Consider the following 14,119-nt stretch of genomic DNA (forward strand, 5'->3'; position numbering starts at 1 on the left):
TGAATTTAAACATCTGTCTATCTGTATGCAAGCGCTCTTCCCAAAAAGAGGTTTACGTCAAATTAAAACTGCACAATGAATAAATCAGTGGCAGCTAAATTTCAAGCAACTCATTCAGATTCAAAGCTTTGGTCGCACTCAGAGCTTTTGCTAATATTGTTTTTTGTTTTTTTACAAAACAGGTGTACTTAATGACACGTCAACACGTCTGCCATGTCACAGGCCCATCTGAAAGCTGACATTGCCGGCTTGGACCAGCTTTTCTTGTGTTCCTATTATGAATGTGAGCCACACAAAGAAATTCCTTTCCACTTGTTGGGCAAGAAAATCTAGTTTTAAAGCCTTCTTAAGTCATAAAGGAAAAATATTTTAGTCATTGAGAGAGTCTTCAGTCCACACAACCATGGTTTCAAAGGTTTCTAAACCAGACGACATGTTACGTCTCAGTGCATTTATCACCTTTATCTCCACAATCAGTGTTCATGTAACAGCGTTTTTGCAGGAAATGTTCCATAGCTTGTAACGGATTGCCCAATTCTATGTTCTGCCAGCTTACATTTACTATTCATTACCAGCTCGGTGTCAACATTTAATTAAATATTAATCATGCTTTCCTTGCCAGAGCCTCTGTAAAGGCTATTTATTTATTAATTGGTAAGCACAGAAGTCTTCTCACAGACCAGGAATACAGCTCAGCACGTTTTGTGCATACATGTTTAAGCCACGCCCTCCTCACAGCCTGTAGTGTGTTCCCATGCGTCGTGTTCGTCAACAGTATTTCACAACTTTAATTAACAGTTGCAGCAAAATTTCCACCAATGACTTGTTGGCACACATGAATTTCATGTCTGACCCACAAAAAACAGGGATGAACATATTTAACACACAATATACTGTACATGTAAGATGGTTAGTAGCTATGTATTCACTGCTGCTGAATAAAGCCGTTTTGCTTAAAAGGTTTTATGTCCCATCAAAGATAAAGCAGAGCCATAGAAAGGGAAAGAAAAAAATTGGGGCGGTAAGAGAATGTCTTCAGACTCTTGCTGTAATTATACTGATAATACACAACAAAAACAAACAAACAAAAAAAAAGCAGGAAACTGCTCAAACAGACTGAACAAACAAGGTAATATTCAGATCGCTCCTAAAAGTTTTCATCCAGCTAAAGATTTCTATAAGAAGTTCATTTCTATTCAAGCTCTCCATTTACAGTGGGTGTTTTGGCTGAATGGGCCTTGTTTGAGCATACAAGTCCAAACACGAAAACATGGGAACACAGAGATTTGATGACGGGAGGGGCGGGAGAGGAAGAGGGGGATCGAGTGTGTAGAGTAAAAACTTGCTGCTCTGACCTCACTTGGCATTTCCACCATTTCTCAGCAAAAACGCCACCTTTAAAAGCCAAATTATTCTAAACAACAGTCCGTCTAACCAGAAAAACTTTAATCACCCAGTCAAACAACACCACGCCAAAGGAACACACAATGCCAAATAATGCTCTGCGTCACTCCTGCATTCACGGATATATCCTTTAAGACACCTGTCATCACTGCAGGTATGCATGCCATCAAAACAACTTCTTCCAAGCGAGTTGGCTTCATAAATACACAAGTCTAAAAGTTCTGTTAAGTTACAGTTTTGCAGCTGCTTTCATAAAAAGGCAATTACTGGGAAATTTGCAATTTCGTTAAATTTGTCATTTAAAGAAAAATTCAAGTTACGAAGGCACTTAACGGCAATATTTCTGCCCGTGTTACGGCAAAATGCCCGCGTAACGAAATCCGCTGGCTCTGATTGGCTGAGTCCCGAAGGCCCACAATGCCTTCCGAATCATGTGACAATCCCCTTGGCTTTCGTGCTTCCTTCGCTGTTCCATTTGAACGACGTATTGTTGTTGCAGTTAGCAATTAGCCTATAGCTCACTCAAAAGGAAGTGAATGTTGAATCTTGAAAGAAGCATTGAATCATATGAAAATTATGTGGTTTTACAAAGCTGCAAATGAGCACTTTACCAGGAAGTTTCCACTCCTTTTTAGTTTCCCCTCCTTATTAGCCATTCATGATTCATGCATCAAAATTACTATAAATATGCCATTACTGCACTGAACTGGATGATGCTGAGAAATTTCCCAAGCATCTGAGAAAAATGCTTGTATTTGGCCATGATGACTGATGTTTAGCATTGTATCATGAGCTCCGGCTTCACACGGCTCTAAATGCATCATTTGAGACCCTTCTTTTTCTACTTTTAAATGTTTACAGCGGTAATGAGACACACTCTTACCGTAGCTCAGGAAATAGTTCCCCTTATCATTATTTTTTATTTTACCAACATGTCTCATATCTGTTGATTTTAAAGGCTGGCAGGGCTTTTGTCTCACACCACAGACTGCACTTTATAATCCAGTTAACATGACACAGTTGAAATGTAGAAACCTGCCCTGTCAGAAACAGAGTATCAATGAATACTACTCTTTGGGTTTAAAAAAAAAAATGAAAGAAAAAAAAAAGGTTTGAGTTGAAATATAATGGTAACAACTTTTTTTTAATGCTTAATTTTCTTGTCTCAAAAACCACCATGCTGCAGAGGGGATCGTGCTTTTTTGATGACCCTTTCCATGTGTCATGACTCTGAGGTGGCTGTTCAAGTCTTATGTTTACAATGAATTCTTCTTGTTGCTCCTTTTCATGCATGGAAACAGTGTTACTTTAATTGAAAGGAAGGTTGTGTATGGGAAATGAATTACTGCTGTACCATGTGTGAAACAAAAAAATAAAAATAAATAAATAAATAATGAACAGCTGGTAACGGGGGGGGGCACTTTGGGCTGTGCCAAAGACATGAAATAAAGATTATTTTGCACTGTGAATCATACAAAGCTACTCTAGTACAGTGCAGTCATTAAACTAAAGAGCTAGGTCCCCTTTAACTTGTGGAACTAGACCAGTGAAGTTAAATGTCTTTTCCTGTGGTTGATATCTTCAATCTGTTGACAATATTGAACGTTAATATATTTTCAAGTTCTTTAGGAGGTATAAATAAATATATCAGACCTTGCTGTGAAATAATGAAGAAGTGGAACCTCATCAACTTGACCTAAAAAGCTGGTTTTATCACCTGGGAAGTCAATTGAGGATGACAGCAGCCTCATTAACAAACAAATCCATCAGTTTTCTTTCCCGAGAGCTCAGCGGTTCCTGCACAGGTCTCCCTGATAACAGATAACGACCAATGTGAGGCTTAGAGGCAGCCACGCTCTTCAGGATTGCTCTTCAGAAAACAGGTTTTGCTATCTGGTACAGGATATCCCTATGGCAACCAGGAGGAGCAGGAAGGGGTGGGGGGGATTCACAGAGTGGGACAGAGTAGAGCCTACCTAAGTGACGACATTGAAACCTGAGGAGGGAGGAGGTACAGCGCTCCGTGAGACTGCTCAGGTGAGCAGTCGCCTTCAGACAAGTCAAACAAGAAGCACAAGACTGTGCAGCTCTGTAGATAATGACCCTTAAATATCAAATTTGCATTTGGCCTAATATTTAGTCTATGTCTTTTCTAAGATCTGCGCAGAAAGCCATCCAAAAAAAGTCAATTAAAAGATACAGAAATAAAAATGTAATCATAAAATAAATGACTTTGGGTGCCAGTTTGCAAGTAAACTCAAAGTTAGTCCCTTATTGATATAATGCTGTACCAGCTGTAAATATAATATTTACAGTTTGCAGCATTGCAGGAAGACCTGACTGGAAACAGTTATGCAGTGTGTGAAGTTTGAAGGCTTTTGTTTTTAGTAAACAGTGTCTTCACATCAGGGTACATGAACAGGATCGAAGTGCACTTTTGTATGTGTGAAAAATGTGTTAAAGTCATGTGACTGCCTGTTGCTTTAGGTGAAAAACAAGTTTGAAGAGCAAAACAAAAACAAAACAAAACACACACACACGTATGAAAATATGAGCTCACCAGATGGTTGCCTGAGTTAAACTCTGCTAGCATAGCACACCACAGCCACTGTATTGTGGGTAATGTAGGCCTCAGGCTTCAGAAATGAAAAATACAAACCAGAGACTACTACTTCTCTAAATGTCCATCATTAATCTGAGAATATTGTGAAATATAAACACAACAGCAGGAACTCAAACAGCAGTCATCCACTACCAGCTCCAGTATTTGTGTTTCAGTTATTAGAAAAGAAAATGATCTGATAAGAAATTTCACTTGGCCTATTTCTACTTGGTTCATATCCAGAAGAACACAATTACAATAAGACTGAGGTTTATTCATGTTTTCTCAGTTATTTCCAAAGCCTAAAAGAGAACAGCAAAGTTTTGGACTTTACAGCAGGAAAGATGGCTTCCATTATGAAGATTAGTGCTGTTAAAGATGTCTGACATTTATGTATGAAGTATGAGAAAAATTGTAAATAGCATGAAGTCACTGATCATTCCGGTTTTCAAGAAAAATGCATTTTTCTTACTGCTGTGCTTAAAACTCAAAAGCATCTCTACATTTAGAGAAGTTTTTTAAAATCATGAAATATTTGAAATACTGCTGCTGACCTACAGAAAGCTCACACGAAATATACTGTACTGGTCTTAACAAGGTTGCAAGTAGAGCTTCAACATGCAACAAGAAGAAATGGGAGTGAGACAAAACATTTCTTTGAGCATGCAATTTATTGAAAACAACGCTTAAACTGAAACGGGTTGTTTTATAGCTGATCAAAAGTTTAGGACCACACCTCCAAAAAACCTGTAACCACCCCCAAAACAGAAATCAAAGTAGCTCCACCGTTATTGATGATCACTTCATTGCAGGATGCTTCATGCAAGCACTTCCATGAGATGAGTGGGAACATTTCTCAAATTGGTGAAGAGCATCTCCTGCCCGGAACTGTTGTCCATTTTTGTAAACTTCCCTTGCCATCCATCCCCAAAGCTTCTCAATTGGATTTAGATCAGGGAAACACACAGGATGGTCCAAAGATTGATGTTATTCTCCTGGATATAGTCCCTTGTTCTGTGTACTGTCTCGTTGTCCTGTTGAAAACCCCAGTCGTTACCACACAGACAAGGGCCATCAGTCGTGACGGATGCTCTCTGCAACATCTGGACATAGCCAGCAGCCGTTTGACACCCCTGCATCCCATTGTTCCACAGAAGGAAAAAGCATCCCAGACCATTATAGTGCCCACGCACTGTACATCTCAGTTGGGATCTGCTTGTCATGCCAGTGACGTTAGAAACCATCAGGACCATCAGGGTTACATTTTTTCTCTCTGAGAATAAAACTTTCTTCCATCTTTCATTGTCCCATGTTTGGTGCTCTCTCGCAAAGTCTAAATGATCGGTTCTGTGTCGTTCAAGGAGACGAGGCCTTTGTAGACGTTTTTTGTTTTTGAAGCCCTTCAGTCTCCGATGCCGTCTGATGGTTATGGGGCTGCAGTCTGCACCAGTAACTGCCTTAATTTGGGTCGAGGATCATCCAGTGTCTTGACAGACAGCCAGTTGGGTCCTCCGGCTCAGTGCTGGTAAAATTTTGGGGTCTTCCACTTCACTTTTTTGTTCCATAAGCCTCAGGATCATTTAAGAAGTCCCAAATGTCTTTCTTATTGCGTCGGACATCAGCAGGGATTGTGCGCTGCGAGAGACCCTGCTTATGCAGTTCAACAACCTGACCATGTTCAAAAAGGGAAAGTTTTTTTGCCTTTGCCATCAGTACGTCATGACAGTGTGACTATCTGACAGAAAATGACAATGAATCCACATTTTTGCACAGATTTGGCCTTTTAAAGGGATGTGGTCCTAAACTATTGAACAGCTGTAAAACAGCCTGTTTCATTTTAAGCGTTGTTTTCAATAAATTGCATGCTCAAAAAATGTTTTGTCTCACTCCCATTTCTTCTTGTTGCATGTTGAAGCTCTACTTGGAACCTTGTTAAGATCCAACCAAGCAAAATATGATTTTTTTGCCATTTTTCAAGTGGTCTTAAACTTTTGATCAAAACTGTACATAAGGAGAATACACTCAAATGCTGAAAAACTGCTCATTAAATGAAAAACATATTTAAGAAGAAAGGCATTTTTTGTTCTAAACAATTAGCAATAACTGTCAAACTAACAGGTTTGACGTTCAAATTTAGATGTTGAGAAGAAACATTTTTTATGTGAATTTGGGCATTTTGAAAAGGTTTGTTCTTAGTTTTTGTTTGTTTATATTTTAAAATAAACATAATTGGTTGTAAGAAAATGAGATTTTGTCTTTATTTTACAAGTCTGTGGTACTGCTGAGCCCTAATCCACAAAACCAAATCACTTGTTCCTTGAATTATAACCTAAACCTGACTTAACGCTTATGGAAGTCATTTCTAATTTTCCTGCTAACAGAGTCAAAAAGGGGGAAGAAAACAAAACCGATTTGGTTGACCTCATTTAAAAACCTGAAAGATATTTGTGTCTGTGGAACATTGAGGACAGAATAGATGTGATTGGTCGCATTAACACAGAGTCGGGTTTCTGCAGCACCTGGAGGGGAATCTGTGAGCTGATGTCTGTAATACAAAAAAAAAAAAAAAAAAAAAAAAAAACACAACCTGAACAATGGCTGCCTGTTCTCTGCAGAGTCGGTGTTAAATTCCAGTACAAAGCTAAACTATTCACCATATTCCTGCTTCCATAACATCTTCTTTAATACGCAGTTCTTTTCAGTCAGCAGAGTCCATCTTTGTATTTTAATGTAAAACAACTGAGACAGAAAAAAAAAAATCATAAAAAGGTCATTTTTCAAAAATCTGTTTGATTCATTTGAGGAACATTTGTAAACTGTAATGTGTGGTCGCCTCAGCTCAACGGGAGAATATTATTCCTGCTTTTGTGTCGTTTAGATGACTGTAGATTGTATTGACATAGACGAGTGTTTAAACAGGCTGTTGAGAATTTTTAGTGAATTGTTACCCACTCATTTTTAAAACAGTTGTTTATCTGTTTGTCTTATTGTATCTCTGTATTGGCTATAATGACACTTAATATCTAATTAAGTAAAAAGCATTTAATAAATAAACTTGTGTTTACATTATGAGATATATATATCTATATAAATATAAAACAAAAAGTCACTAAAATATACATTAATGTAATGCACATAAACCAAAATTACTACTCATTTACAGATACGTGCTTCCATATGTGTGTATGCTATAGCCAAATTTAACAGGTAAATGATTAAAGAAAGACTAATCTATAAAAGTGTGTTTGTTTTTTTAAACAGTTGTTTAAAACAAGCGGCTGATTCAGCCGACGTGACGGGCCGAGGAAGGTGGTTCCAAAGTTTAGGCGCTATGACCTCAAAGCATCATCATCACGTTTGGATTTAAATTAAGAACACTTTAAAGACCTTAATCCTTTAATTAGAATAAGATCTGAGGAGTTCTCATATTTAAGCCACACAGGTTTATGCCATCACTGTTTCATATAGGAATTTGGTTGCTCAACAGTTTGTCCTCCATCACACTTTCTTTTTCATAATGCTCTTAATGTTTACATGAGTGGCAGTACTGAACACGTTTTTAAATATGCTCATTAAATAAATTAAATAAATAAAAATAAAGAGGTTTAAAAAAAGGGTAAAAGGTAGCAAAGACTGAAAATTCTGTACTTTGAGAAATGTTTCATGTTTTGCCAACATGCTGGCAAAGTCCTCACCATCTGTACTCCTGAAAGGTGCCGTCTCTCTACACTCTCTTTTTGTTCCCACTCACATTAATGACCTGAGTATATTTTTTCCCCTCCGAGAAACTGATATACGTTTTCTATGTTGCCCCATGTCTACTTTTAATTTCTTTTCAATAAAACAACTAGCGTCTTAGTGTCCACATTTGAGATGTAATTTTCGTATAACTTCTCTATTAAAGATAAAAGATGTAAGATGATTTGAAAAACATGTTTCTGTTTGCATTTAGATAGCTTGCAAAAGTCTTTTGGGGAAAGTGAATTCTCTGTCTATATAAAATAGAAGAACTGAGTGGCCCTGGGGCAAACCACTGTACTGCTAGGACTTTAACGTTTCTGTGGATTAAGATGAAGCTCTAAGACTGTAGCAGGAATCCCAATAACTGGCTTTTCCCCCTTTTTAAAACAACAAACACGCATTTACTTCATATCCTATGCAGTCAAATTCTATTTGACTGCTAGTTTGCATCTGTTTGCCTTTCCTCTCATGAGAGCAATGACTGAAACCTCAAGATGGCTCAAGGTTTGAGAAAGATTCTGAACAGAAGTGGTTTTGGTTGGAGTGACCTTTAGGGAGGCCTCAAGGCCAACAAAGATACCCACACTCAGTTTACATTCTTAAATCGGGGACTCTTGATGAGTAATTTTAAGGATTTAAGGATTTTAAAGAGTCTGGGGCAGAGGGCCACAAAGGAAAAATAAAACCATCAAACCAATAATTTATTAAAAAGCTTCCACAAAGCCACTTTAGCAAAACAGGTGAACTGGCAGAGACGTTGCTACATTCCCCTCTGGGCACAGTGAGTATGTCAGGGCAAGCGGTCACAAAATTCTGCAAGAGAACTAAACGGAGCCTGCAATGACCTTGTTACAGTTTTACACTTTCCAATTTATTTACTCATTTATTTAAATTCAGTTTAGTCTAATGATTTCCAGAGTTTTGCTGGTTTGGTTTTAGTTTTTAAGTGTCTGAAAGTGAATGAAAATGAAAAACAGTGTACATTCATTTTTGTGTATCTTCTAAAAACGGGTGGGGGCAAACCTTAAGAAGTTCAGAACAGGTACAAATAACACACTGAACTCACATCCCAAGTCTCAATAAATATCTGTATTAAAGGATGGCCATCTCTGGGCTACAGGCCACACTTTTAAAACCCTGGTGCTCACTTTAAATTACCCCCATATAGCAAAACTATTGAAGCTGGGCCATTGCATCTCTCGGGAGAAATACAGTTTAAGGACCAGGTGTCTTTGGATATGCAAATAACTTAGAGCTTAATGAAGGAATTAAGCGAGATTAATGAAGCGTACTCCTTACTTTATATGCCAATTTAAAACATTATTTCCCTAATTATCAGTTCAAGGAGTAATTAAGCGATTAGTAATTACCCTAAATATTGATTAAAATACCTAAAGATGGACTCCGTGTTCAAATAGGTGTTGGAGGGGAGAGAAAAAGTTGATAGATTCACTTTCATGGTGACAAGAAGACAGATGTGAGCCTTCCTGTTATCCTATGTGTTCCTATTATTCCTGTTTCATTGTCATAATGTCATTTCTTAAGCTTAGACATGGATGCTACTGGGGGGAGAAAGTATGATAACCTAATAAAAGAAGAAGGGCAAAAAATTAAATGAAATGAATGAAAATCAGTGATATTATTGAATAAAGCACTAATTTAAGAACAGACTCCTAAACCATGGATAAAAGCAGATAGACAGTCGTGACAGCACGGACAGAAAGCTTCAGATGGAGTAAGTGAAACCTGTCTGATCGTCCATATGGAAAATTTGAAGAAAAATTTAAAACAGCCTTCGTGAAGCCTTGACCTAACATCACTCTTCTGTCCATTTGCCTCTCAAGTCACGATTCAAATTCTCTGTCTGTGCTTTCAAGGTCAGGCATTTCCATAAGAAGTACGAATATTTCCCTAATCAAAGAGACTCCAACTTGCTGCGTCTGCTGAGGAAAAACTTCCTTGCGTGTTTATGGAAAAAAACATCCAGGCTGGCTGGGATGGGTGTACCCACCAGCCGCCATTGTGTTCACAAATACAACAGTAGCCACAATTGAGGATGTCCAGGCTTGAATCACAGTGTTTTAACTGCAGACAAGATGTGTTTATATAGTAGCCATATGTAAAAGGCTCCACTTCTTTTACTATCAAATGTTAGACCGTGAGAAGTTTGCAGCATGGAGAGGTTACGCAAGTTATAAAGAAGGAAATGGGGTGGCTTCAACACAACTAAAATCTATATGGAGGCCTAGAAGGGACACGGAGATACTAATAATAAATAAATAAAGTATTATTATTAATTCATTGTTTGAATAAATAACCTTCAAGTCATTCAAAAGTCACACTCCAAAATTAAACAATATGTGTCCTCTGCACACTAAAAACGCTGGGTTGTTACATCTAACCACACGTGAGACAGAGCCTGTTGAGCCACTGTCCTGTTATATGTATATGTAGCTCAGATGCCAGTTTAGTGAGCGTAGTGCCAGCTCTCGTCACAGCTGATGTGCATCTATCCACAATGCATCCGTATAGCTGGGCTTTAGTTTTGTGCTTGTCTAGATTAACCTTGCATGGGCTCGGTCCAGTTAAGTGACATCATTGATTGTTGACCATGTAGATACAAATACAATAAAAATAAGAACAATAGTGTAAACAGGTAAACAAAGAAAAGTGATACGTAAAATGAGGATGTGATGTTTAAGTTAAGTGCTTAATTTTTCTGTCTTCTGTGACAGCCAAATTCTGGAATTCACCTTATTGAAGTTTCATTATTCTTATGGATTTTAATCAGAATTCCCAAACTGTGGAGCAAAAGCAAAATATTTCATTGGAAGCACATAAAAAGATATTTTTAAAATGCAATACACTGGGGGCGGGGGGGGGGTTTGAACACATCTGTTCAATACACATGTCCATTTACCTCAGACACTGAACAAAGACAGAAACACAAGGAATGGAAAACGTATGATAATTTTTGCAGCTGTGACTTGCCTTAGTCATTCTGGTATTTATTGTGGAACACAGCCACTTTTACCAGCCCTCCAAGTTGGTCTGGGTATCACAAATGAATACAATTTGATACCACATTGAAAAACCATAATAAAGACATGTCGCCCATCCCATCACAATCCAGACTGCATTTGGTCCTAATTGCAGCTACTTTTGGTGACCCACAGCTCAGGTAAGGTGCTAGTATGTGTTGTATGGCACAGGTGTGGCCCAAATGTCAGGACCTTTGTCCCATACAATGTGGGCTTGTGGCAAAGCTGAGACTGCACCACTCAAACCTCATTAAAAGTGTTAGTGAAGCCCAAATGTGGGCCAGAGAAAAGCACGGACGTGAGCCACAGCGGGCAGAATAATCCACAGCAAGCTTCAAATTTATCTGATTTCAACCAGGAAGAAGAATGTGATTGTGACGAGACAGGTGATGCCCATGTTTTCATACCCATGGGGCTTAATTTTATTTATTTGCTTATTTTAAATCTAGGGAACACATTAAGGTATATAAAAAAATAGAAGTACTGAATATATCCCAACCCCACTTAGATTCCAGAGAGATTCCACTTGAGAGCAACTGGATCCTGTTAGGGAAATTCCTTCTAATGGATCATCATGTTATGATCATTTTTGAAGTTGTAAATTGTTGAATGATACTGACTTGGGAGTTTCTAACGTGTAGCCTTCCTTCACAGGAAACAAAAGAAACGTAAAAGTAATTGTTACTACTCAGAAATTTGGAAACAATTCAGACATCATTCAAACAGAACCAGCAGCTTTTTAAAATCATTTTTGTAAGTAGCCTAAGCAGTGTTTCCGCTAAAATATGCAGTAGAGATTTTAAAGTTAACCTCTTCTTGGACAGGACAAAAAGACCCTTATTTTAAAACATTCGCGATCATTGAGGAGTTTTCAGTGGGAAACTTTAACCGACAACAGAGGAAAGGTGAGCCGCCCAGGGGAAACTCTGGTTTATGCCCAATCTTTAACGCTTACAAACCTCACAAACAGCAAAGTACTCAAAGCAACGCTTATACGTCTATATTTTAGCTCGACTTACTCGTTTCCTCGTCAGAATAGTATTAAAAAGGTGAATCCTGCTCTCAGTCGGTGTCCGGAGCGCTCTGTCACCGCACCATGTTGTCAGCTTCTTCCTGATTGTGCAGTCTCTGGCAGCGGCTCCCCGCCCTTCTTCTCCCGCTGCCTCACCTGGTTTAGTCCACACAAACCTGCCGGACCGGTCTCTCCTCCTGCCCCGAAAATAACAACTGAAAACGACGCGTTCAGACGTGGGGGCAGGCTGCAGCTGCGGAAGTGGGCGCGGAGGTTCTCTGGTCACGTGACGGACAGGTAAAGGCGTCTAATTGAATTTCTAATTAGACCATGTGGTGGCTCAAAGGGCGATGCTACCTGCCTGGATATACGATGAAACGTGTCGGGGTTTTTTTATCGCCTTTACAGGGTCTTATCGGGGTCTTTGTAGTGGGGAAAAGTGGGGCAGACCACTGGTGCTGAGCACAGTGGTGGTAAAACCAGTACCGATGTTTTTTACCTTTATCATTTGTGTGATGAATGTTTGTCAAGTTGCAAATTCTGAACACATTTTAATAACCACTAAATCACAGGGAGTTTTACTTCCCACAATAACTACACAACAAAACACAACTTTCAACTTTTAATGCAGGTGTTTTTTTTTTTGAAAACCTGTAATGTAAACGTACCTGCCACATTTACATTTACAAAGAGGACTAATGTTGTGTTATTTAAATGTCCTGCACGCTATAAATTAAACAGACACGACAGTCAAGACAAAAATAGGTAAAAAAAACAAAAACAAAAAACAAAACGACGTATCAGTCCTATCACACTGGTATCAATCTTATACCAATACCAGCATTGGCATCGATGTCCTGATCGATCCGATTACTTCTAAAGACTATCCAGAACCCTAATGAGGGGTGAGGGCTTAGCAAGCCAGCAATGAGTCAGCACTACAGCATGACACACATGGCCCTTCATTTTAGAAACAGCAGCAGGTCCCTCTTCAAATGATCTGATGACAGGGAAGCTCATAGCAGCTTAAAGTCAGTCCAAGCAGTCATGTATCAAAGCAGGTCCAACATTATACTTTAATATTAGACAAATGAGGTAAGCCGGCATTGTGAGCAAGCAGGTGTGCTTCAGGCCGATGAAACCTAGCTTGCCACAATCATTGCTTCTCAATCAAATGTTTGTTGGCAGTTTATATTTACATGACGATACCCAAACTCATTATAGTTCATTACAATTACAATTAAAATTAAAAATTTGATGTGAAACAAACAACCAAAATAAAATGTCCTTTTAAAAGAAATGTCCTTAGTTTTAGTATTTTCAGTATTTTTTAGTTGTCAAAGCCTGATGAGGTTCTTCAGTAAAAACTGTCTGTGGTTTTATTGTAAGTTTAGACAATAAATTGAGTCTGAGTTTCCTAAATCTTGCGCCTTTTACATGTTCTCTATACCATAATAATTAAAAAGACTAAAACTAACAGTGAAACTAATGAAAAATACTTTTAAAATAAACATTTTCAAACAACAATCCACAAATTCAAATCAAAATTACAATAAAAACTAATTAGAAAATACAAACCTATAAAAACTCAGTGAATGCCTTTATTGAACTTTTTCTAATTTTGTGAAACATTATGAGGCAGCACACTGACACACCCATATACATTTTTCTGTATTGCTTAATCATCCAGTATCTACAAGACAATTAGACTGCTTTATAATTTTTGAGTTTGATAAGATCCAAATAATTCAAACAGGAAGTGGCATTACTGTGCAAGAGTCTTGAGCCCCGGTGAAAGACTTTTTGGCAGGTTAGAAAACTACAAATACCATTCACTGTACAGCCATCCTTTAAATTAATAACAACAGAGACATTAAAAGAGAGAGGCATGGAAACTGCAAATGTTGGGTGATTTTATAAGATTTGGCTGGTGATTCTGTACATGATTTTTTTTAAACTTCCAATTTACCACAAAAATTAAAGTGAAGGCTCTGATTGATCTGTAAAAATAGTTTCTCTGTCAGCACATCATAATAATTGTGTTATACTTCATTTATTTCACTCTAAAAGCATCTATTGAACATTAACTGTTACATTAACCATTAATGTAATGTGATTTTGGAGTTTCAGTGAGATGCACTGTATGTTTAGCTTTGATTTAAAGCCTAAGTCACTGTGTCACTCTAACTCTCAATTCTTAAAACCCAGTGCAATTCCATGGGAAAGTGTAATGGGGCAACATTACACCAAAGGCTGTGTTTAACAATATCTTTTTTTTAAAAAAATTTCTTAATCTGAGAGTTTACATGCTGCCGATGC

At 38.0% G+C, this 14,119-nt stretch overlaps 1 protein-coding gene across 1 annotated transcript in view; it reads right to left on the minus strand.

The window, feature by feature from the left end:
• The window catches only part of atp8b1 (ATPase phospholipid transporting 8B1), a 34,308-nt gene extending 22,269 nt beyond the window's left edge, over nucleotides 1–12,039 (minus strand). Inside the window, exon 1 of the mRNA XM_085166729.1 lies at nucleotides 11,808–12,039. The gene's annotated coding sequence lies outside the window, so the exon portion shown is untranslated. The remainder of the gene's footprint in view (nucleotides 1–11,807) is intronic.
• Nucleotides 12,040–14,119: the final 2,080 nt, after the last annotated feature.

Source organism: Neolamprologus multifasciatus, chromosome 7, assembly GCF_963576455.1.
Source record: "Neolamprologus multifasciatus chromosome 7, fNeoMul1.2, whole genome shotgun sequence".
In the NCBI taxonomy this organism is placed as follows: domain Eukaryota; kingdom Metazoa; phylum Chordata; class Actinopteri; order Cichliformes; family Cichlidae; genus Neolamprologus; species Neolamprologus multifasciatus.